General features: G+C 35.1%; 1 protein-coding gene across 1 annotated transcript in view; it reads left to right on the forward strand.

Annotated features, from left to right (window-relative positions):
* NCOA3 (nuclear receptor coactivator 3) overlaps positions 1-26,763 on the forward strand; it is a 155,463-nt gene that overhangs the window by 58,495 nt on the left and 70,205 nt on the right. The window contains exon 2 of the mRNA XM_044663809.1: positions 6,290-6,360. The gene's annotated coding sequence lies outside the window, so the exon portion shown is untranslated. The remainder of the gene's footprint in view (positions 1-6,289; positions 6,361-26,763) is intronic.

Genomic DNA, 26,763 nt, shown 5'->3' on the forward strand with positions numbered 1-26,763 from the left:
TGGTGGTCATATCATAGTAGTTAGTTATTCCTGTTGACTCTCTGGGAGCATAGGGCCGCAACCATCTCACGCCAACGGACTCTGTTCTGGGCAACTTCCCCCAGCTGGGCCCATGTCATTCCGACAGTCTTTGTTTCGTTTTCGGCAGATCTTCGCCAGGTCTATTTTGGCCTTCCAACTTTCCTCCTCCCTGGTGGGTTCCAGCTCAGTGCTTGTCTGGCAACGTTGTCCTCCGGTTTTCGTAGGGTATGTCCTATCCATCTCCACTTATGTTTCTTTATGTCCTGACTGATGGGATACTGAATTGTTCTTTCCCAGAGTCTGGTATTGGAAATCTTTTCAGGCCATCTGATGTTCAAGATGTGACGTAGACATCTATTAACAAAGACCTGGAGTTTATTGGTGTTAGCGCTCATCACTCTCCAGCTTTCTGATTCATATAGGAGGACGGCCTTTACATTGGTATTGAAGATTCGGAGCTTAGTGATGAGGGACAGTGTTTTGGAGGTCCAGACAGACCGCAGGGTGTTAAATGCCTGTCTGGCTTTGTTGATTCGGCTTCTGATGTCCTCATCTGCTCCGCCGTCCTTGCTGACTATGCTACCCAAATAGGTGAAGTGGTCCGTCTCCTTGATGTTTTCTCCCTGTAGTTGGATTGGCAGGTCCTGTCTGCTGTTGACTGTCATCACCTCGGTCTTCTTCTTGTTGATCTTCAGACCTGTCTTCTCCGCTTCTTCAGAGAGTCGTGCAAGTTTGGCTTGCGCATCCTGCTGCTTGTGAGAAAGGAGACAGATGTCATCCGCGAAGTCAAGGTCCTCGAGCTGCTTGGTGTGAGTCCATTGGATGCTCGCATTGCTGTCCTTGGTAGCAATGATCTCATGATCCAATCTATGACCATATTAGGGGCGAGAGCATGCAGCCTTGCTTCACTCCGGTCTTCACTGTGAATCATGCTTCTATCCGCTCCCAGCAAAATCTTGACCAGAGTAATCCTAGAAAGACTGAAGGAGGCCTTGGACAAGAAGCTGAGAATAGAACAAGCAGGGTTTCGCCAGCACAGATCGTGCACAGACCACATCGTTACCCTAAGAATCATCATCGAACAGTCCATCGAATGGAAGTCCCCCCTCTACATGACTTAAGTGGATTTCGAGAAGGCATTTGACAGCGTGGACAGGAACATCATCTGGAGATTGATGCAGCATTACGGGATTCCCCCGAAGCTCATCAACATCATTCAGCAACTATACGAAGACTTTACCTGCCAGGTCATCCACAATGGGAAACTGATGGTCATATCATACTAGAGGGGAAATAATATATGTTACTGGGGGTAGTTATGATGAAGTATGATACATGTATTTCATTTTAATTTTTCAAAAAAACCTTTCCTTCCACATCTATAGTGTGTTTTGGTTCCAAGGCAGAAAAGTAGTAAGGGCTAGGCAATGGGGGAAAAGTGACTTGCCCAGGGTCACACAGCTACGATGTGTCTGAAATGATATTTGAACCTAGGACCTCCTGTCTTTAGGCCTGACTCTGATTGAGCTACCCACCTGTCCCCTGAAATGTATACTTTATAACATGGGTTGGTAAATGTTTTCTGCAAAGGGCTAGATGCATATAGAAAATAATTTAGACCTTGTAGGCCAAGAGACAAAATCGAAGCTATTATTTAGTTACTTATAATAGGAGAAAACAAATTTCCCCAGATTTTGGGACAAAATTTAATTATATATAATATAAAGTAAAACGATAATGATTGAGTACAATTTATTGCAGCTTAGGTCTAATGGGAAGAATGGAATTAAATTTTTTTGTGGGGGATGACATTTCCCTTAATTGGGTTTTATAATTAGTATTTACTATCATCAAAATAGATTGCAAATGTTCATCTGCTAAGTGCTGATCTGTAATGAGGTTTTACAGACTTCTTTGAAAATGTCTTTTCATGCACATAGGTCCAGCCAAATACTGGTATCAGTCCTTGAGTATAGTATTTTAATTGAGCATTGATTGACTCTTTGGAAAGCATTTATTGAATTCTGTTAGAGCTTCTCTTCATGCTTAATTTTTGTCACATTATTACATTGCAGATCAGTTACATTCAGTTGAATGTTAGGTTGAAGATCTTAAAATTGTTTTGCCAAATTCATTTTGAAATATGGAAATCATTTGCTGTTAAGGTCTGAAAAATTCTCCTGGAATTGTAGTTTGAGCTTTCAAATACATTAACTGCAAATTTGTGTGGCAAAGGAAACCTCACTCTTTGTTTTAACTTTTGATTGAATGGGAAGTGGATAAGGCAACTTGATATTATGTCTGATTCAAACATCAAAATGACTTTAGAATTGTATAAATTTTGTGTATAAGTGCTGTTTTAGTTTGTAATTTTAGATTAAATTCATTGAGAAACAATGCAGCAAAAAACTGTTCCAAAGCCATTGCATGTTCAATAATTGTGGTTGAGGATGATTGTATTCATGCAGAAAAGTTTCAGTCTTAACTCCGAGCTCAAAAAATAATCCCAAAACTGCTGCTGCTTTTTCTTTCCCCACCCTTCATTTCTTGTTTTGACCTGATAGGTTGGTAATAAAAAATGTCAAAGTGTAGTGACACTCATGCTGTCAAGTTTCATAATGGCATCAACTGTGATGTTTGGGTTATCACTGCAAGGTTTGTTGCAGGAAAGCCATTTTCACTGTTATTCTCTTACACAATCCATAGAAGCTGTTTATATTACATTATATTTTTTCTTCCCATCTCACTCTTCCATCCACCCAGCAGAGGACAGTGACTTTTCTGTGAAAGGTTTACTGTGAATTCTCCCTTTTCTCCTACTCTGCATTTTAAATCTCCTTGAATATCATTCACTATTTTCTTTTACAAACCAGCCTCCTGTAAAGAGGTAGTATTTCTCTTTCCCTGGGTCAACCTTGTTCCTTGATTTCATCCTCTTCTTTTTTCTTTTTGAGCAGCAAGGTAAAGTGATAAGAGTATCTATCACATGCTGTCTCCGTTGAAGTAGCCGTAACCATATGTAAACTTTATTGATACTGAAATTTGAATTTCATATAATTTGCACACATCACAGATTTTTTTCAGCCATATAAAAATGTAAAAACAATCCTTAGGTTGCAGGACTAGAATATACAGATCTCTGCTCTAGGAAAAAAAAGGAAACAAACCAAAATAAAAAAAACATGATAACAGAAAAGAAAACAAGCATGCAGGTGGAGAAATGAGTGAGAAAAAGAAAGATGGAACAAATAAAGTGAACGGGGATCATAAAACTTTTTTCATTTAAACATTTTGAATTTTTGTAGATTTTGCTTGTATATTTGCATATTTTGAAAAGTATACTTAATATAGTTACATTTTCTAATGTAAAATGTGAGTAATAAAGATTAGTGAAGAACTGCCTTTAATAGAGACAGGAGCTGACATTTAGCATTAAAATGACACATTAGTAAGCATTAAATAGTAAAGCATGGAATTGTGAAGTTGTGCAGTGACTGGAATGCTTTTGTTGCACTTGAAAACTGTGTTGGACCTCTGTCCTAGAATGTGTGACAGACCTTAGAAATAGCCGCATGAAAATCCACCCAGTGTGGCTAGATGACTTTACTACCTCTGGTATCTTGAGTTTAAAACCTGAAGTACTATGGATCCTTTTGGAAATAGCTGCTTGGGGCAAGAAATCATTAAATTGGATTTGGATATGTCATTTGGCCAACTCAGTCTTATACTTGTCCATCTTTCCATGGCCTCTTAGGATTATGTCCTGAAAGAGATATTTCATTTGAATGGGACATGATTCATTTCCTTTCTACTGTATATAAGCTTCATTTCTTTTTGCTTTTATAGGTGTTTAGAGAAATTTCTTGGCCATCTGATTCTTAGTAACAACCAATACTGACAATAAAACCAATTTTCCTTTTGCACCTCCCCCCAACCCCCTGTTAACAGTGACCCTGTATTATTATTAATCTCCTTGGTGAACTCACATGCCCTTTGCATTCAAATTCTCTTAGAATCATTTTAATTAAGATCTCTTCACTGTTCAGTATAGCTTTTAACTGTTCTTTTCCTGTCTCCAATTTTTCTTTCATACCATGGCCCAAATAAAATTTTTCATTTTAAAATTTATTATTTTTTGTTAACAGAATTTATATCCAGGTTTCTCAGCCTTTCCTCCCTGCCCATACCATAGAAGGCATCATCCAGCAAGCATATATAGATTTGTCTTTTGTGTTTCCATTTTTCAGTTCATTCTCTGGGGGTGAACATTCACAAATTATTCTTCAAATACTAAAGCTGTAGCTGTATATAATGTTCTCTTGCTTCTATTTGTTTCATTCTTCTTTATCTCATGTTGTTTTTTCCAAGTTAAAAAAAAATCTGATCATTGTTTTTTTTATTATGTAGTAGTATTCCATCACTATCATATACTACAATTTATTTAGCCATTCCCCAATTGATGGACATCTCCTCAATTTCCTCAAGTAATCTTTGTAACAGACTACTTAGATCAAATAATTTATACTTTACTCAGAAACTTGCAGTGTGGTTCTCCATTGCCTATAGAATATAGTAAGTACTCCTGGTTTGGGCTTTCTAAGTCCTCCACAGAATGACACCCATCTTCTCTTTTGAGCTTTCTATCTTTCATTATATAGTCTTTATTCTAGTCAAGTTAAGTTTCCCCTATTCTTGTCCTGTCATTTTTTTGTCTTTGCTTGAATCTTTCATTGGTTTCATTTAAAAAAAGACTTCTCCTTCATTTCCAGGGTTTGTTTTTAAAAAATCTTTATTGGTGATTTAATGGGAAGTATGTATATATGTATGTATGTATGTATGTGTGTAGTGAATAGTTTTTATTTTAATTATTCAGCTTCCTCTGTTCAAAGTGAGGTCAGGGAAAGGATTTGAGTTTTGTCTCTGAAGTATGAAAGGAAGTCCTCTGTTGAGATCCTTTAGTAGCTTTAAAATATGGAACTAGAAAAAAAAGAAGTATCACTGACACTTGGGATTATATGGATGATATGTCTGTAGAGATACTTTGTTAGCATTTTAAAAATAGAAACTGGTGAGTGACCACCAAGGAAATTGTACCTATTCATTCTGAGCTAAGAGCTGTCACTCAAACCTCAGTGAGGCACTATGTAAAATCTTTTTACAAATATTATAATTTGTTGAGGGAGTACATTCCAGGGATATGGGGAGGGGCAAGGCATGGAAATGTAATGTCTTTTGGGGACTCATTTATTACAAACCCCTATTGGCCTTCTTGTTAACTAAACTCTTACAACATATAATCTGTAGTAAGAAATGACATATTTAATACAGTGATCCCTTACCTTTTGAGGGAGTTATGTTCCAGAGATCCCTGAGATAGGTGCAAATCCATGAAGTAGTGGGGTCTTGTTTAGCTTATTTTATATATACATATATATATATATGACTTTATAAACCCTTTCTACTCTTATGAACACTTCATATGCTGTTAAACACTTTCTACACTCTTGATATAGCAAAAACTCTGTGATACAGAATTAGATATATATTTAAAAAAAAAACCCGCGATACAGTGAAGCCATGATAAGTGAACCATGTTATAGCGGGGGACAACAATATACAATTTTTGTCATGGAAGTTAGACTCTTTTGAGTAAGAATGTTCTGATTGAAACCTCTCCTTCATTTTACAGAGAAGGGAACTGGTATCCAGGAAAGGAAAGGGACTTTGAGTAGGGTGGAAGAATCAAGAGCAGTAATATGTACATAAATATTTGCCTTATTTGATTTTTAGCTCTTTGACATAGACCTTAGTTTAAACTTTATTCCTCAGAGTACCTAATATTGTTTATAAATAGATTTTGATTTAATTTTAAAGAGACCTAAAAGGAGACTGTGTTATGAGTCCTCTTATCACTGACAGGTTTTCTTTATTTAAAAAATTTTCCACGATTACATTATTCATATTGTCTTCTTCCCTTCTTCCCTTCCCCCTTTCCACAATTGACAACCAATCCCACTGGTTTATACATATATTACACTGAAGATTTTTCAACTAAGGAATATTGGAATAGATTCAAGCTACAAATGAAGGCTGGATAAATGAATTTGAAGCCATTTTCCAGCTCTCAAATTCGGTGTTCCTAACAAAGAACATGATGTGTTTTTCTTTATGAAAAATGTTTAGCTTTAGTTCTGCAACTTGAAAATAATGAATGAAAATGAGAGATGCCTGTTGACAAAGGTTTTTCTGTCTTTTTTCTTCCTCTCAGGAGTGTTCTCTTATTGAAGTAAAGTATTATAGATTTCTGAAACTGGACAGTGGAATGCAGGAGTTTAAGTAGTAAGTATTAAATTTGTTTTTTATATTGCTTCAGTCCTTTGAAATCAACAAGTAGGATCAACATATTCATCTCCTTGTCCTTCTCATATTCCTTTTCATGTTTATTCTCTTTTGAAAAGCCTCAATCCTTGAGTTAAGAGAGATTGAAAATTTAGTGGAGATGGGGGCTGGGTATAGTTTTGCTTTGCCATAGATGTACTGTTTGATCTTTTCAAAGTCACTTCACTATATATACATTAGCCTCAGTTTCTTCCTTAGGTCAGGAGTTAGGCAAAGATTATTTAGAATCCCTTTACTACTTTTTAACCTTCTTTTGTCCCTTCTTCGAGTTTTCTTCCAGTGTCTCATGGTATTTATTTAACCTTTGCTTATTCACTACCATGTACAATAATAAGGGAACCTGGTTTTATAATGCCCCCTCTTCATGGTTCCTAATTATATTCATGACCATTATTAGACTCCTTCATTTTAACAGGGGGGAAAAAAGAGTTACCACCTCCCTCTATTCCAAATAATATCCTTATAGGGGTCCATTGTTGCTATTCATATTGAGATGCCACAGATGTGTATACTCTTCAGAATTCATTTCTTTCTTGCTTGACTACAATGGAACTTACTTTTAAAAAGTCTCTTTCCAGGCCCAATTGAAAGAATTTTCACAAAGCTTTGAAAGTGTAACTCCTATGATTCTGAAGCTTATACTTAAGTTGAGTAAGAGGTGTTAAAAACAGACTGGCTGCAATCCGCCATAGTTAAGACCATTTGTTTCTTTTCTTAGCAGTGATTTTGAGGACACATTTTACTTGGAATAAAAGAAGTGCTTTACTACTTGGAAGTTGTTATTTAAATTTAATAATCTATGATAGCATTTATTGCTTTTGTGTGGTGCTTATTGTTACTTTTTGTTTTATTTTTCAATCTTTTCAGAATGTTTCTTTCCCAATGAGCATTTTTTTAAAATGAAGATTTTTTTAAAAAAGGAAAAAAATATTTAGTAAAATAAATCAACACACTGACCTTGTCCTTCAGCATATGCAACATTCCAGACCTGCAGTCCCCCATTTTCCTAGTGCATCAAAGGAAGTAAAGTTTTAAAATTCTTGCCCTTGTCCTAGTTTAGTAATTATAATTAAGTTTGTATTTAATTTTGTTCTTTTCATTTGCTTTGTTGTAATTATAACATATTGACTTCCCAGTATTGCTTACTTCACTTTATCAGATGAAATAAATTCTTGCATATTTTTCTGAATTTGTAATTTCTCATGGTATAGTATTTTTTTTTTTTTGCTAGTTTATTTAGCTGTTCTCTAGTTACTTAGTATCTAGTTTGTTTCTAGTTCTTTGTTACAACAAAAAAAGCTTTAATAAGTGATTAAAAAACAACAACCACCCTTATCTTCTGTCTTAGAATCAATACTTAGTATTGGTTCCAAGGCAGAAGAGTGGTCCTTTAAGTTATGATTCAGTGACTTGCCTGGAGTCACACAGCCAGGAAGCGTTTGAGGCCAGATTTTAACCCAGGACCTTCTGTCTTCAAGACTGGCTCACAATCCATTGAGCTATCTAGCTCCCCCAATAATTTAGTTTATAGTAACCTTTCTGTATTTGATCTTATTGGGGCTTCTATATAATAGTAAATTTCTGAGGTGGAAGATTATCATTACTTGGAAAAAACCATATAATTCCAACTTTCTTTTCAGAGAAGTTAGATCAGCTCATAGCTCTGCTAACAACATATATATGCCTTTCATCCTTCATCCTCTTAACATTGACTATTAACATGTTTTGTCATCTTTGCTAATTTGCTCTTTCTTACATTTCTGTTATTACTAGCATTCTGTTATTACTATTATTGTTATTATTATAACTAGTTATTTTGTTATCAGAATGAGGGACATTTTTTCATGTGGTTGTTAATTGCAAATTTTAATTCCAGGCTTTTGGCCATTTATATATTGAGGAACTACTCTTGGTTTTATAGTCTTTGTTGATGTATTCCTAGAAAGTTTCTAGTTGAACACAAGTGTACTTTTGGGTTACCATAGTTCATTGCTATGAATAATTTTTATCTAAAAATCAAATTGCCTCTATGTGAAAGGACTTATGTAATATGCAAAGTTATTTTATCAAAGTATTTATTTTGGAAGTATTTGCAAAAGGAGGCTTTTCTTTTCTTTTTTCTTCAGTAATATTTTATTGTATTCCCCACCCATTACATTTAGAGATTTTTCACACATTTGTTTTCTGATACAAATTCTTTCCCTCTTTCCTTCCCTTTTACCCTCTCGAAGACAGCAAACAATCTGATGTAGATTATCACACTTGCCATATAATATATATTTCCATATTTTTTATACTATAAAAGAAGACATATATCACATATACAAGAAAAAAAACTCATGAAAGAAATAAGTAGAAAGTGATATGCTTCCTCACAAGTCCTTTGGATTTGACTTGGATCCTTGCATTGCTGATAGTAGTTGTCATTCCCATTTGGCCACTGAACAATATTGTTGTTACTGTGTAGTGTTCTTCTGGTTCTGCTCACTCCACTTTACATCAGTTCATATAAGTCCAGGTTTTTCTGAAATCATGTTGTTCATCATTTTTATGGCACAGTAATATTACAATAACTCTGGGCATGGTTCCAAATTGCTCTCTAAAATGGTTGTATCAGTTCATAGTTCTACCAAAAGCATCTTAGAGCCCCAATTTTTCCACATCCCCTCCTAATTTATCATTTCCCTTTTTTTCCAGTCTTGATAGGTGTGAGTGGCACCACAGAATTATTGTAATTTGCATTTTTCTAATCAGTAGTGATTTTTAGAACATTTTTTCATGACTAAAGATTTAATTTCTTCATCTGAGAACTGCCTTTTCATTTCATTTATCAATTGAGGAATGACTTGTGATCTTATAAATTTGACTCAGTTCTCTGAATATTTGAGAAATGAGGTCTTTATCAGAGTTTATTCCCAATTGGTTTTGTTTGTGTAAAAGCTTTTAAAATAAAAACTTAATTTAATTTACCCATTTTACATCTCATAATGTTTTCTATGTCTTGCATCTTGTTTGTAAATTCTTCTCTTATCTATAGGTCTGACAGGTAAACTATTCTGTAGTCCCTTGATCTGTCCTTGGTATCATCTTTTTCCCCTTCCCTTCCCTTCCCTCCCCTTCCCTCCCCTCCCCTCTCTTCCCCTCTCCTCTCCTCTGCATTTTATACTCCAACAGTTCTTTCTCCATAGGTGGGATAGCATTCTTTTTCATAAGTCCCTCAGAATTGTCCTGGATCATTGTATTACTGTTAGTAGCTAAGTCTTTCACATTTGATTGTTCTGCAATATTATAGTTACTGTGTATAATGTTCTACTGGTTCTGCTTATTTCACTATGCATCATTTCACATAGGTCTTTCCAGCTCTTTCCGAAATCATCCTGTTCATTCTTTATAGCACAAATAGTTTTCCATCACCATCCTATACCACACTATTTTCAGCTATTCCCCTTTTGAAGGACCACAGTTATTTTAAATGAGATCTCTCTTTCTATCTATTGCTATTGGTCTTTGTTGATAGTATATAACAATGCTGACAATTTATGTATATTTATTTGATATCCTGTAACTTGGTTAAAGTTGGTAATTGTTTTGATTAGTTTTGTGGCTGATTCTCTTTAAGATTCTGTAAGTATACCATCATATCATATGCAAAGAGTGATAGCTTTATTTCTTCATTGCCTTTTCTAATTCCTTCAATTTCTTTTTCTTCTGTTATTGGAATAGCTGACATTTCTAATACAATATTAAATAGGAGAGGTGATATCCATGTTTCACCCTTGATAATGAGAAAGGTTCTATCTTATCACCATTACAGATAATACAGGCTGTTGGTTTTAAATAAGTACTACTTGTCATTTTAAGGGAATCTCCATTTATTCTTATCTTTTCTCGAATTTTGAATAGGAGTAAGTGTTATATTTTGTCAATATTTTTTTCCTGAAATAATCATATGCTTTCTGTTGGTTTTATTATTGATATGGTCAGTTCTTGCTTAATTCTTTTCTTAATATTAATCCAGCCCTACATTCATCATGTAAATCCTCCTGGCTCAGTGTATGATTCTTGTGATATATTGCTGTAAACTCCTTGTTAGTATTTAAAAAAAATTTTGCGTCAATATTCATTAGGAAAGTTGGTTCATGGTATTCTTTCTCTGTTTTCAGTCTTCCTGGTTTAGGTATTAGCACTATAAAAGGTATTTGGTAGGGATCTTTTGATTATTTTTCCAAATAATTTTTATGATATCAGAATTAATTATTCTTTTCATGTTTGGTAGAATAGACTTGTGGATTTTGGGTTCTGGGGATTTTTTTTTTTAATGGAGCTTAATGTTGGTTTATTCAATTTCTTTTTCTAAAATAGGGATATTTAAGTGTTCTACTTCCTATTCTTTTAGTCTGGATGATTTATATTTTTTAAAATATCATTTTCATTTAGATTGTCAGAATTATTGATGTTTACTTGGGCAAAACACCTACTAATAATTATTTTAATTTTTTCTTGATTTGTGATGTATTTACCCTTTTTATTTTTGATACTGATTTTTTAAAAAAAAACAATTAACCAATGGTTAAGCTATGCTTTATTTATTCAATGGTTTCCTTTCATTTTTATTAATCTCTCTTTTGACCTTCAGGATTTTCAAAGTGGTGTTTAGTTGAGGATTTTAAAATTGTTTTCTTTATAGATTTTTTAAAGTTACATGCCCAGTTTATTAGTCTCTTTTTTTTGCAGTTTGTTGATGTAAGCATTTAGAGATATAAAAATACCCCTAAAGTATTACTTTGGCTTTATCCTATAAATTTTGATTTGTTGTCTCATTTTGTTCATTATCTTTAACAGAATTTATTGTTTTTTTATTTGTTCTTTGATCCACTAATTCTTTGAGATCAGATTATTTTCAAATTAATTTTCAATCTGTTGCCATGGCCATTTATTGAATGCAATTTTTATTGCATTATGATCTGAAAAGGATGCATTTAATATTTCTGATATTTTTGTAGTTGATAGCAAAGTTTTTATGTCCTAACACATTATTAGGAGTTAAATATATTATCTTACTTTGTAGTAATATAACAGTTTATCCTTATTGAATCCCTTATTATTTTTCTTTCCTGTTTATGCTTCTCTTGAATCTTGTATTTAAAAGTCAAATTTTCTATTTAGTTCTGGTCTTTTGCTGGGTAAGTAATTCTTGGCCATAATCCTAGTTCCTTGGCCCTCTGAAATATCATATGCCAAGCCCCTCTAGTACTTTAATATAGAGACTGCTACGTCTTCCGTCTTACTTCATGATAGTTTAATGATTATTTTCTGGCTATTTTCAGACTATTTTCTCCTTGACTTGGAAACTCTGGAATTTGTATATATTATTATTGGGAGTTTTCATTTTGGGAATTTTGGGAGGTGATTGGCAATTGAAATTTCTATCTCACTGTTTGATTTTAAGACATCAGGGCAAGTTTTCTTTAATTTCTTGAAATATGCCTACTTTTTTTTTTTTTTTTGGTCATGGCTTTCAGTTAGTCCAACATTTGTTAAATTTTTTTTTCCTTACATTATTTTCTTGGTCAATTGTTTTTCTGATGAGCTATTTCACATTTTCTATTTTTTTGATTGCTTTATTATTCTTGGAACCATTAGTTTGTACTTGTTCAATTCTAATTTTTAGAGATTGGGGGGGGGGCTTTTGTATTTCCTTTCCCATTTAGCCAATTTTACTTATTAAGAAAAAGTTATCTTCACAGATTTGGCCTGTTTTGGTTTGTAAGGTATCATTTTCTCCAGTATTTTTTGTGTTCCTGTTACCAACTGATGACTTTTTTTCATGATTTTCTTGCATTTTCTCATTTCCCCTCCCCAATTTTCTCCCTATTCTCTTATTTAATTAAAAAAAATTTCTTTTGAGCTCCTCCATGGGTTGTTTTTGGACCTAAAACCACTCCACATTTTTTTAGTTCTGGGACTCTATACATTTTCAGTTTTTTCCAAGGTTGTATGATCTGAGGAGATGCCCTTATTCTTTTGGCCTGTATCCTAGTATGCAAGTGAACACAAGCTCTGTTCTGTGACCAGGGTCCCCTTTCTTCTGTTTCTGGTAGCATTGGTGTTATTCCTCGTCCTGGTACCATGACCTTAAACCACATCAGGGTAAGGCAGCTTATAAGAAACAAAATGGAGATTTTATATATATATATTTTAAGGGGTTCTAAGGGCTTATTGAAAGCCATTTAGAAAAATGAAGCCACGTCCCTATTAAGATTTAGTTAAAAAGTGGTGACATACCTCTCCCCCTGGCTGCTTCAGCAGGAAAGAGAGGAGGTACCAATCCCAAACTCCCTTTTTAACCTTCTATTTACGTTGGCTTACATCACCATGTAAGAGAGGAGGCCAGTTGAATCATGGGAAATGTAGTTTTGAAAGAGTCCTAAATGTCTACAGAAGTTTAGGTCAGGGACCTCAAAATTAGTTCAAGGATTCCCAAATTTCCAATATCACATTCCTCCCTGAAAAGCGGAGGGAGACTAGTCTCCCCGAAAGCTCTTGTAAACACAACTAACTTAAATTACAGAAAAAGAAAAGAGGACAAAAACAATGATCCTATGATTGCTAGGCTCATTGACAAAAAGTCAGTTAGAGGCAGACCCCTTTAGCATAAAAGTGTACCTTCAAAATGAATGCATTCAACTCCCCATAGTTCAACCAACTGCACCCCAAAGTTCATTTTGGATCTTCATGATGCAGTGTAGGTTCTTCAGGCATCTTCATGATGCCTTCTCCAAACAGGTTTATTGCCTGGATTCTGGGGAGATGGCAAATTTCTTATCCTGAAATTACTCTCAAAGAATTTAAACTTTACAAGCTAAGGGTCCTATGTAATCACCTTCTAACTAGTTGTTTTATCCCTTACAGTCTGAGTAATGAGGACCTGCTGTAGAGTTGTGCTAATAAGCCTGGGCAACTGCTAGCTACCTTTCCCTGGTGTTAATGGTTTCACTGTTGAAGTGAAAGTTGAGTTGGTCAGTGCTTCCTTCTTGCCGTAGGGAGACAGATGTTTTCTGGGGACTTTCTAAGTTATTTTGGACTGGAATATTATTTTGCTACATCCTTTTTTAAAAATTTTATCACTCCAACATTTGTTTTGAGTACTTGTTTGGAGAGGAATTAGGGAGAGGTTGGGTGAGTCCTTGTTTTCACTTTTCTCTCTAGCCTTCACCTTTCCCTATTTATGTTGAGGGTACCATCATCCTTCCAGTTTTCCAGGCTTGAAATTTGAATGTCACCATTGACTCAACTTTCTTGTCCACTTTATTCTGTTTCTAATTCTGTCCTTTTTTAAAACCTTTACCTTCCATCTTGGAGACAATACTGTGTATTGGCTCCAAGGCAGAAGAGTGGTAAGGGTAGGCAATGGGGGTCAAGTGACTTGCCCAGGGTCACACAGCTGTGAAGTGTCTGAGGCCAGATTTGAACCCAGGACCTCCCATCTCTAGGCCTGGCTCTCAATCCACTGAGCTACCCAACTGCCCCTAGTATGGACTTTTTGAGGGAAGTTACTGCCTGTGTTGTCTTTTTCTCTGCCCTCCCCCTCAATTTCTTCACAATGCCTGGCATATAGTGGGTACAATTAGTACATAATAAATACTTGTTTACTGACCAGCTATGGACAAAATCTTAGTTTATAATTCTTTGCTATAATAAGAAGTGCTTCTATAAATATTTTTACATATAAGGCTTTGTCAACATTTGTTATTATTTATTGAATATTTATGTTGTCATTCTTTTACACTTTTTCTTCTCTTTAGCGTTCTTTACAAAGAATATGGTGAAAGAGTTTGAAGTAATGTTTCTATTCTACTGTCTCCATGTTCCCATTGATTGCTGCTTTTTACATTGATTTCCTTTTTAAATGTTTTTCTTTACATTCTATGTGGAAGTCGAAGTAGGTTTTTGCTGTCCATTTCGATTTGCTATTTCCATTCCGACTCTATATTATTTTCCATTCCACTGTCTGTTCTTGGAAGCAACTTGTGGTTTCTGTTGATTGACATTTTTATTTTCTGTGTTCAGAAGTCTGGACAGTTTTTTCTTGTACTACTTCTTGCTTTATACTGTTGAGGTTTTTTGACTTGTCATGTTCTTCTTGGAGAACTATAAACCTCAAAATGCTACTCTTTAAAATAATCTAGGAAACATTATGCTCTGGTTGTATCCTTTCTTTGCAGTTTACAGGTCTTCTGCTTTATCAGATGTTAATTCATTTTGTTTTGCAGAATATTAGCTGACTTGGAGGCCATAACCTTTCTGTTATTAATATCTTCCTTGTTGGAAGATCTGTTTATGTTCAAGGTCTTTAAACTTTCTTACTCTTGAGATCTTTGTTAATTTAAATCTCTTTCTTCCTTTGATGAGGGTTTCAGTTACAAAGTTGTCTTAGTTTCTTTCCCCATTGGAAAATTTCACTTTTTACTGACTTCAGTCTCTGATCCAAGTGACTTCTGGAGTAGACAGAACTGGCTACAGGTGGATGTGAGTTCCTTTTCCTCTTGGAGTACCACACACATGCTGGCATTCTGCCCCTGTTCCATTTGTTCCAATTATTTTTGGTTGACCTCTCAGCCAGAAGAAACCTCTCTGGCTTTTGGATTTTTTGCTGGGTCAGGGTGAGCAATAAGAGGATAGAATTGAATTCTGTTATAAGCGTGTATAAGCCTATGCAATTTACCCAGACTATTTTGACCAGTGGAGAGGATGTTCTGAGTGAGTCTGTCAGTTATTGGCCTCTGCTATTGTTTTGTCATCTTAACGCTTTAGAGTTAAACTATGGAGGGCACTGAAATTGTTTTTTGTTTCATGTATAATTACTATTTTAGAGAGGTTTTTGAGGTTGATGGATCAGATAAAGTATATAGTCCTTTATTATTCTCCCTGTTGCTTTTCTTGTTAAGTTCAATGTATGAAGACACCAAAATGAAACAAAACAAAACAAAAAACTCTTATCTTTTGTCTTATCAGTTCTAAACCCAGAGATCTGTAAAGGGCTAGGCAACTGTAGTTAAGTGACTTCTTCCAGGTCACACAGTTAGGAAATGCCAGAGGTCACATTTGAACCCAAAGACCTCACATCTCTAGGTTTGGCTCTCAATCTACTGAATCACCTAACCAAGCTGCCTCTGTAATTTTAAAATTCTATTTTGGTTTAAATAAGAATGGGATACCTGTCCCACCTACCACTTCTACCTTCTTCCATGTTTGTCTACTCTTCTCTTTTCAACCTAATTATGAGAAATAATGTTGTAATCCATTTTATTCATTTCTTCCTTCAGATATTCCTGCTCTCCACCATTTCTTATGTCCATTGTAACAAAAGAAAACTGTCTAGGGACCTCTCTATGGATTATTCAGTTCTCTTTTTAAACCTTACAGATATTAAGAATGCATCTTTTTTCCTCCTTTTAGACCCCAGTTTAGCATTTAGATATCACTTATAGTTCTCAAATATTATGTATCAGAGATTTCTTTTTCACTCACATGTTTTCATTTCAAAATTTTTACTCACCTTTTGTATTTTTATTATGCATGAAAGAATTCATAAAGCTTTCATTAAATGCTTCCTGTTTCTTAGGCATTATGCTAAAGGTTGGGGTAGAAATAGAAACAAAGGAACTTTTCAGTTTTTGTCTTTAAGAAATTTAAATTCACATTGGGAAAGACAACACATAAACTGGAACTGGAGATTTGAGATTGAAAATACACACTTGTGTAGTATGGAACAGCTGAAATGTCTTGGAGATTTGGGCCTTGGTGAGAGAAGGTAAAACTCATTTTGGCTGGGGGTGTCCCATTCATTCATTCATTTACTTACATATTTATACATACATACATACGTACATACATACATACATACATACATACATACACACATACATACCTTTACCTTCCATCTTGGAGTCAATACTGTGTATTGGCTCCAAGGCAGAAGAGTGGTAAGGGTAGGCAATGGGGGTCAAGTGTCTTGCCCAGGGTCACACAGCTGGGGAGTGTCTGAGGGCAGATTTGAACCTAGGACCTCCTGTCTCTAGTTCTGGCTCTCAATCCACTGAGCTACCCAGATGCCCCTGGGTGTCCCATTTAATGATGGAGTGAAGGTTCAAGTTGCATCTACATATTGATAAATGCTTGAAGGGCCTCTATTCCCTAAAAAGTCCATTTTTTTTTCTTTTTTCCTTTTTAGGATTATACAAAGACTTTGAGGACAGGTTATTCTTAGATTTAAAGTATTTTGTCTGCTGCCTTTTGAAATCTCTTATTCCCAAGAACATATCTCCTCTGTGGTAGTATTGCAATGTGATATTAATATAATATTAATAAATCCAGTTTAAATATTAGCCAATTGTATGTGTACATATGCTGCTTTCATAGGCAGTGACTTTACTCTTACAGCTATGGTCTTTCTTCCCCTCTTTCTCTTCTTCCCTTCCCCTTCTTTCCCTTCATGAATTTTGTACCTGAAAAAGAAATCATGACCATCCATATAGTGATGAATCTCTCCAAATTTAAATTATTCCTTGATTAACACATCTAGTTTTGTCATTAGCTCTGTACTTTGAAGACTCTGCAGATGATTAGAATGGAAAAGGTGATATCCTCTGTTTTTCAGGACTCAGGGTTTAATGTAGTGCCACAATACGATATTGGAGGAAGACTTGAGTTGAGAATTTTTTAAAAGCCATTCAAATATTCAAGAACTTATATAGAAGTACACCTTTGCCACTTTTTCTTTTTTATTTCTTTTTATTCATTGCTTTTGTGACTGTAGAGATGTCTCTCTCTCTCTCTCTATAACATTTTCAAGAAAAAAATCATGTGTAAAGAGATTTCTAAACCTTTCCACATAGATTTTCTTTCTTTTTTTCCTGATCTTTTTTATCAAGACCCATAGTTATTACTTTGTTTGTACTTCTTAGCAAAACAGAATCCCCGATTTAAGAACTGGAAGAAACTTCAGCAATAAGTCTATTTATACACAAAAGGAATCCTTACTTATAAGCAGCTGGACAGTCTTTGCCTAAAAATCTCCAAGAAGTGGAAACCTGAGGAAGCCTATTTCACTTTTGTATAGTTCTCATTTTGGGGAAAAATTTCCTGGCATTAAGCCTTAATTACTCTCATTGCAATTTTAGTTTAGGTCAGGATCTGTCTTCATCAGGAATATGCCTCACTTCAAGTTTCTAAATGGTTTTCATGTAGAGAGAGATTAAATTTGTTCTCATGGCTTCAATCTTCTCTTTTACAAACTAAACATGAACAATTTCTTCAATGATCGTCATATTAAAAGCCCTTCCTCATTATTAGTAGCTCTCCTCTCGACACTCTGTTGCTTATCACTATCTTTCTTAAATATCAGATACCTAGAACTGAACACAGTATTTCAGAAAAGATCTGAGTGAAGTAAGATATAGTGTGACCTCTTTATTCCTAGAATTATATCCTCCTTTATGCATTAGCAATAGATTGCATTACTTTTTTTCCTGTCATATCACGCTGCTGACTCATTGACCTAGCAGTATACTAAAATGCTCAGTTATTTTCATTTTTCCCCAAATTGCAATTTAACTCTGCCTTACCTGTACTTGTGAAGTTTTTTTTAAGCTCAAATACAAAACTTTGCTTCTTTCTTAATTGAATGCCATCTGATAATGTTCATTCCTGATGCTCCAGACTGTCAAGATTCTTTTGGATCCTGACTCTGTAACCAAATGTATTACCTATCCCTCCAAGTTTAGGATTATTTACAAATTTGCTGAGTATACCACCTATACCTTTATTCAGAGAATAAAAGAAAAATGTTAAGTATTACAGATCTCTGGAGTACTCTACTAGAGAGGTCTTGGCATGGCAATACTGAACTCTTCGAGAATAACCATCTAAGAAATTCTCTTCTTTTTTTAATATATTAAAATTTTTTTGAGCTTAAAATCCAAAAAAGGGCACATTCTTATGTTCCCGGTAAGATACAAAAAGAGAACTGTAAGAAATCTTGGACTATTTTACATTGCTTATTTTTTAAAAGTATCTAAGAAATCACATACATTACTTTCAAAACTGTCCCATGATTTGTTTTAAACTTTCTTTATATTTTGTATGTTTTTAAAAAATACTTTCTTTTTTGACCTCAGTATTGCTTATTTCCTCTTCTTCCAGTTAAAAAGTGAGAGAATTAAAAAGAAACCCTACAATTTTTTCTATTTTCCTACAAGTCTGTTTATCTATGATCTCTTTGGGGTACAAACCCAGCAATGGTATGGCTGGATCAAAGGGCAGGCATTCTTTTATAGCCCTTTGAGCATGATTCCAAATTGCCAGCCAGAATGGCTGGATCAGTTCACAGCTCCACCAGCAATGCATTAATGTCCCAATTTTGCCACATCCCCTCCAACATTCATTACTCTCCCCTTCTTTCATTTTAGCCAATCTGCTAGGTGTGAGGTGATACCTCAGGGTTGTTTTGATTTGCATTTCTCTAATTATTAGAGATTTGGAACACTTTCTCATGTGCTTATTGATACTTTTGATTTCTTTACCTGAAAATTGCCTATTCATGTCTCTTGCCCATTTATCAATTGGGGAATGGCTTGATTTTTGGTTTTCGGCCATAATCTTCTGGTTTTTGGCCATAATCTTCTGGTATTCCTTTTCAATCTGGTCATTTCTGGTGTTCAATTGCAAGATTCTACCTTTTAAACAGTTATTTTCTTGCCAGATCTCTTCCATTTTCCTCAAAATCTCAGTTTTGAACTCTTCCATAGCTTGTGAGGAGTTTTCCTTATTTGAGGAGGGTCCGGATGCTTGTTTGTTCTCCTCCTCTGTTTGCTCGGTTGTCTGGATTTTCTCTGTGTAAAAGTTGTCGAGCGTTAAAGGCTTCTTTTTCTTGTTGTTATTCTTTCTCTTCTGAACTTCCTGAGTCTGGGTAGCCATCATTAGCCCAGCAGCTTCTCAGGTTTATCCTCACACTCAGTGTCTGTCCGGGGTCTATTGACTCCTGAGGTCTGAGTTCTGGTTTTTTCCAAGGTCGAGCCCCGTGGACCCCCTTGCTTGATCCTCTGCAGGAGGTTCCTTTACAAGTCTCAGGGCGCTGCTTCCACAGTCGTATACCTGTCTGCACTGGTTCCCCACTCAGGTTTTCAGAGCTTTAGTTCCTGGCTATGTCTGCCTCCACCCACGCCTCCGCCCCTGCCTGTGCTCTCAGCCAGCGCTCTGCGCCCAGCGTCCACTCTCTGCTCCCGCGCTCAGATTTCGCGTGCGTTCTTTGGCTTATTGGGGTCCTAAATCTTGCTGCTCTCAGGAACAGGCCCCGGAGCTGCCGATGACTCGATGGGTGCCCCAAACTTGCTCTATTTCTTTTTAGCTGGCTTCAGGGCTATAGATGTTGTGTGTGGAGGGGGTGGGGGTGGGGTGGTTGCTCAGCCTGCGATTTAGTGAGAGCTGTTTCACCCCTTTATAGCATGGAAATGCCTCGATTCCACGTACCTTCCACGCTGTGCCCTGTTGTGGGGTTCCTCCGTTTGTCTGGACTTGTTTTTATGTCCCCTTGAGGAGTTTTGTGTGTTTGGGTCAGGAGAGGTTAAGAGCTGCTTCTTACTCTGCCGCCATCTTAACCCGGAACGCCCCCTACTATTTCTTTTAAGTGGTATGTAGCAGCAAAGAACATTAGTGCTGAGGTGAGAGGTAGCTAAGTAACACATGAACCTCTTATCTGAAATGGTCCATGTTAGATGGAATACATTAAGATGAAACAGGGAAACAGGAAGGGAGTGATAGTTTGAGTTGACTTTGAGAAGGAATAGACCTAAGCAAAACAAACTTAAACTGTGAAGGGCTGATTATGGAGGGGAATTAAAGGGAAAGAGAAGAGGTAACCCCCATTGGTCTAGGCCAGTGATGGGCAAACTTTTTAAAGAGGGGGCCAAAGGAAAGGAAATGCATATGTCAGTCTGTTTCTAAGGCAACTCTTTCAAAGTTTCATTGTATTGTGTCCTACTCATTGTATTCATCAGATTAGTAATAATGTCCTTCAGCTGGATAGAATATTTCAGGAGGCCACATCTGGCCCTCAGCCAAAGTTTGCCCATCATTGGTCTAGGCTGTTTGAAGAGGGGAATTCAACAGGCCTATGATCATGCCATTCCAGTTTTAGATTACTAATGTTGATCTTATTTCTCTTCTCTCCCTTCCTTTTTAAATTGGGAGAATGAGGAAAGAAGAGAAGGATGCAGGGTAAAGTGTTTACAAAGAGGGGGGGAGGGAATGGTATATGAATAAGTGAATAACGTAATCAGTATAACGGTCAGTGTTGGATCAACTCAACAAAAAAGAAGAGTGTTAGACTGGATTATAAAGAAGAACCCACTAATATTTTGTTTTCAATAAGTCCCTCAAACATAAAGATTCATTAGATAGATAAAAGGAGGAGCTGGAGTAGAATATCTTAGCATAAAATGTCCAAAAAAGCAAGAATTTCAATTGTGACCTTTTGAGTAGGTAACAATTAAAAACAGATATATTTTAAAGAGATTAGAAAATAGTCTCTGTCTCTCTCTGTCTCTCTGTCTCTCTCTCTCTCTCTCTCTCTCTCTCTCTCTCTCTATTCTAAGATGAAAATTAAGTTAAAAAAAAAAAAACAAGATTAGTAGGAAAACTGTTTAAAGGTACCATAGATGAAAACATAACTTCAATACTACCATATTTACTGAGATGTGTAGCACCTAAGTATATGAAAGGAAAACTTGAATTAATGGGAGAAATGGTAAGGAATAATTATCATTTAATTTAGTATAGCCTTTCAAAAGTAGTTATGACAAATTTATTGTAATGGTTGAATGAGAATTGTAAAGACTATACATTTTTCAACATTGCATGTTATTTTTGCAGAAATTAACTATGCTATTCCATAAAAACCTAATAAATTTCAAAAATATTTCAAACACCTTTTATTGACAAACAATGCAATAAAACTTATAGTGTAGGTAATTAGTGAAAGGATTCAGGAACAAATTTAGACTAATTAATATGTTCTAAGAATTAATGGATCTTAGAACAAATCCTAGGAAAAAAAAGATTTTTTAAAAAAGAAGACAATAGTGTGATATGCCAAAACTTAATAGTGTGATATACCAATACTTTTTGAATCTGTAGCCAAAGTCTTCCTTAAGAAAAAGTTGTTTCTTTAAATACTTTTCAAGAACAAAAGTGAAAAAGAAATAATTAAATAAAGCATTCTTAGAAAACAACCTAAAAAAGCAACAAGTTAAAAAAGTAAATAAACCTTAAAATAGAAAATTTGAAAACCAAATAAACCAAAAAAGAATACCTATTGAATTTATAAAGCTTGAAACTGTTTAATTTTAAGTTTAATAAAACAGAAAAGCCACTAACTTGATACATGCTACAGAAAGCAGATAATATCAAAAATATTGATTGCAGATAAGATGAAATAAGGGAGGTTTGTGGAAACTTTTACTTAAATGAACATGCAGAAAAATAAAATATCCCTATGAATTCAAAGCCAGAAAAAAAGTATCAGTGCAGTGGTGGTGGTGGTGGAATGGCATTAAATGGGACAAAAACAAAATAGGCCCACATGAACTGGCTAGTAAATTCTTTGAACATTCCGATAAAAATTGTCTGTTAATTGTAATTACATGAATGTATTATAAGAATAGTGCATGGCATTTTACCAACCTCTTCTATGAGTCAAATATATTCCTGATATACAAAGCATGGAGAGAAAAAAAAAAGGAAAAAACTATAGATTAGCATTTTAAATGAATATTTATGGAAAAATATTTAATAAAAATATTAACAAAGAGTCTATTGTAATATTTAAAATTATTCTCTAAAAGGTTGACTTTGTCTTAAATGTAGTTTTTCAACATTAGAAAAACCAAGCGCAATACTATATTAATTACAAAAATAATCATTATTTTAACAGTAGTGCCAAAAAATTTTGTGTCAGGTTATAGCACTAATTTGTGTTTTTTTTTTTAACTTTCTTTTGTTTTCAGTTACATGTAGAAACAATTCTTTACAATTGTCTTCTGTCATTTTGTGATTCAGATAATCTCCCTGCTGTTCACCAAAGCCCTTACATGAGATGGCAGATGATCTGTTAATAGATTATACCAGTGCTTGCTTGCAGTACATATTTCTGTATTCTCCATGCCAGGAAAGAAGATACACATCATAGAAAAAAGTACTTTAATCTGTATTCCGATTCTAATAGCTCATTCTTTACCAGTGGATAGCATTTTCTGTCATGAGTATCTTGGGTCCTTGTTTTAATGATCATCTTAGAATATTTATGTTGCTTCATTTACTGTTTTCCTAGTTTTGCTCACTTCATTTGCATCAGTTCAAGTAAGTCCTGATTTTTCTGGTCACATCCTGTTCATCCTTTCTCATGGCACAAAAATATTCCATTACTACCATGTACCTTAACTTTTTTATCTATTCCCTAGCCATATCCATCCAACTGATGAATACTTCCTCAGTTTCTAATTCTTTGCCTCTATAAAAGAGTGCTGCTAAAAATATTCTTACCACTGATTTAAAGAACCTAGGAAGAAATTTCTTAATATAGTAAATAGTATCTTTTTACAACCAAGAACTAGCATTTGGGGGGGGGGGTAATGGAGAAATGCTAGAGAGATTTCCATTAAGATAAGGGGTAAAATAGGGTTCTCTCAGATTTGCAAATATTAACCTATGATAAATTATCACTTTTGTCATTTGAAGTAGGTTTAGAAATGGTTAGGGCAGTATTGTTAGCACTTTGTTTTCATGATATCTTGACTTGGACATGAATTAGATTTAAGTGAAACAGAGTTGCACAGAGTGGTCAGCTTCACTGTCCCTTCCAGAGTTTTCTAAGTGTTCCCACCAAGGGAGGGAGGAAGCACTCCCATTGGATTGCTGGGAAGGGTAGGTGGCTTGGGGAGAGTGAGGAGAGCAGCCCAGCTGTGCCTCCCTCCAGCTTTCTAGTTCCTTGGCATATGTGCCCACAGAGGTCTTTGCCATCTTTGGCACACATGCCATAGCTTTGCCATTATGGAAATATAGTATAGCAGCTAGGTGATGTGGATAGAGCATTATGCCTGGAGTCAAATGTGACTTCAGACCCTATTAGTTGGGTGACCTGGGGCAGATTGCTTCCTCCTTTTTGTCTCAGTTTCCTCATTTGTAAAATGAGATGGAGGAGGAAATGGCAAACCATCCCAGTAGCTTTGTCAAGAAAACCCGAACTGGGTCTTGAAGAGTCTGATGTGACTGAAATGACCCAATAATAACAAATAAACCTGAGTAGACCTTCTGGAATGAAGACTCTTTGAGAGGTACTGCCAAGACGACTAGAAAGCTTAGTACCACGCTTGACAAAATCTGGCAGAAATATGTTTATACCAATATTGTACATAGTACGGTAAGTTCCAGATGGTTGGATGACCTAAACCTCACCATAAAGTTACATAATAAAATTCGAGAAAAGGAGTAGTAGATATCTTTTATAGCTCTGGCTAGAGTGAATATTTTTTTAAAAGAGTAGAGGTAAATTAAGGTAAAGCAATGATCAGTTACATAAAATTAAAATGCTTTTGTATGAACAAAATAAATGCAGATAGAATTAGAGTAAAGCAGAATTATAGGAGGATCTATGCATGACTTCCCTATAGACTTTATTGGGTGGGATCTGCTCTTCTCACCAATATCAGCTTTAAACTAATTGCCATGAATGGTCAGATAAGCTAGCCCAGTCACACCAGCAGTTCATCCTGAGGGAAAAGGACAAGAGGAGCCAGTTGCCTGGCAGTCATTGGTGGCAGTTCATGACCCTTTTTTTCCAGATCCCTGGGAGTAGTTGTCCCATCCAGGCTACTGATCCTAGAGTCCAGTTCCATGAGCTATCATCCAGGGGTGGAACTCTTGTAGGGACTTGACCTGACAGTTGTAGCCCTTGCTTCTGGAGGAGCCACAGTAATCACAGATCCAAAAGAGAAAGTTCCTGCCACAGAAATCCTTGGCACTCATAGTTCAATGTCAGAAATGCATATTCTTTAATCAGGACATAATACACTAAAGAACTGACTTCTGGGCCTTGATTGTGTCCTTCCCTTCTCATTTATAAAATGGAGAGTCCTTTCTTAAGGGAAGCGAGGTTGTGAGAGAGGACTGGGCCTGGAATCAGGAATCTAATTTTGGCCTCAAACCCTTTACTGTCTCTGTTTTCTCAACTATAAAATGAAGATAATAATAGCTTCCCCTTCCCAGAGTCTTTGTAAACATCAAATGAGAGAATATTTATAAAGCACTTGGCATAGTACTTGGCTCATAGTTGTCACTTAATTAAATGCTTATTTCCTTTCCCATTTTTTATTTTTGTATTAGAAGTCTGATTTCTAGCCTTTGCATATGAGGAGCTCCTTCTCCTTAAAAATATTAGTTTATTAGGTTTTTTAAACTTTGTTTCCCAGTATGTCTCTACTTCATTACTCTTTAGAGAGCCATCCCACATACCAAATTATAACAAACAAAAATATTTAAAAATCTTTTCAGAAAAACTAAACTTTGTAATAGTTTGCATATTTTTTGTTAACTCATTTTCCCAGCCTTCTTGAATTGAAACTTTTTTTTTGGGATTAGCCTGTATATACTTCTGGAGAGAATAGTGAAACTTTTGTGTGGTCTTGATCTACATCATATGAAATTCTGCAACTGCTTGTTTTAGGCCTCAAGCACTTCAGCATCTTAATGGTTGACCCTGGCTACAATTTTAAAATTTTGACTATCTTAAGAGACCTGATGTAGAGTGAGCTGTCTTTTACAGTCTGACCTGAGCTTTGCAGACTTGGGGTCTGGGCTGTACCCCTTCAAGCCTCAGCCCAGGTAATTATCTGGAAGTCTTCTGAGTTGGCTTTACTCTGATAGAACCCTGCTTTAATGCACTTTTGTTTTCTCAATTTTGACCTGAGTAGGAAAAAATATATACCCATTGTAGTTTTTCGTTGGATTTCTCCTGTGACCCATAGTTTAAGAAATATTCTTTAGAGTGACTTTTTTCTTTTAAATATTACTTGAAAATCATAGATTCAGTCAAAATATCTTTGATCTTTTGCTATTTCAGGAGAATTAGCTACAGAACAAAAATAATCATACTGATAAAATGTTCTCGCTAGTAAAAGAACTTTCCTGCTGACCATGCAAAGATTACATGGATTTGGTGAAATGACCTGAAATGAAGAATTTGGTTGTTAATACTCTTTTCACACACACAAAAAGTCAAGAATCATTGCACAAGTTTGAATGTTTTCATTTTTAAAAAATAGCAGATGCTCTGCTATTATTTCATAAAATCAAATGATACTCAGAGTGAAAACTGGCCCAAGTCACTTGCAAGATTGTTGTTTTCCTTATTAAGAAAAAAATATCTAAGTGATTCAGTTAAAAAGTATGACTTTATTATCAGACTTTAATTATAAAATGATTCCCTTATTGAACTAGTAACTTTTATGAGATAATGTAATGACTATGCATAATATAGATATACTTTTTATATTAAAACTTTTGTCCAGTTTTAGAATTACCATTTCTATTTAATTTAAATGTTAAGAAATGAAATAATATGATACAGTTAAGACAATTTCTTAGTTTCCCCATATATACTATATTTAGATAGTAGATTTTTATAAAGCTCTATGCCTCTTCTTCATCTAGCCATCCTAAATACACACAGCCTTTAAAAGACCAATCTGAAAATAGATGAATTTTGGTTTTTTATCTTAAAAATTATTTTGAAATTAAAAATTATTTTTTATTAATGAAGATCTACCTCCGCCTCTTCTCTTTTCTCCTAACCCACCTCTACTTGAGCATGCAAATACACATGAAACCCAAGTTAAACAAGTAAATAGTTGAGTGAAATGAATTCCTCCAATGGCCACTTCCAAGAATAAATTATACCTCAGTTTGCATACTGGTTCCAGCACCTATTTATCTGATTTCTTGTATAGTATATTGTATATTGATAGAAAATCAAACTATTTTCACACATAAACTTATTTGGAACATTATAAAACCTTGAAACCTTTCAGTCCCCGATGAAGTTGACACTATATTTTGTTTTTGAGTTTTCAGTTTTTAACTTTAATGTCTTTTGTGCTTCTATTTATTGCAGTGTTGCCCAGTGGCTGGGCCTTGATGTCAGAAAGGCATGAATTCAAAATTGACCATAGTCATTTAGTAGCTGTGTGATCCTGGGCAAGTCACTTAGCCCATTTTCTATTATTCACACAC

This window comes from Gracilinanus agilis, chromosome 2 (assembly GCF_016433145.1).
Source record: "Gracilinanus agilis isolate LMUSP501 chromosome 2, AgileGrace, whole genome shotgun sequence".
NCBI lineage: Eukaryota > Metazoa > Chordata > Mammalia > Didelphimorphia > Didelphidae > Gracilinanus > Gracilinanus agilis.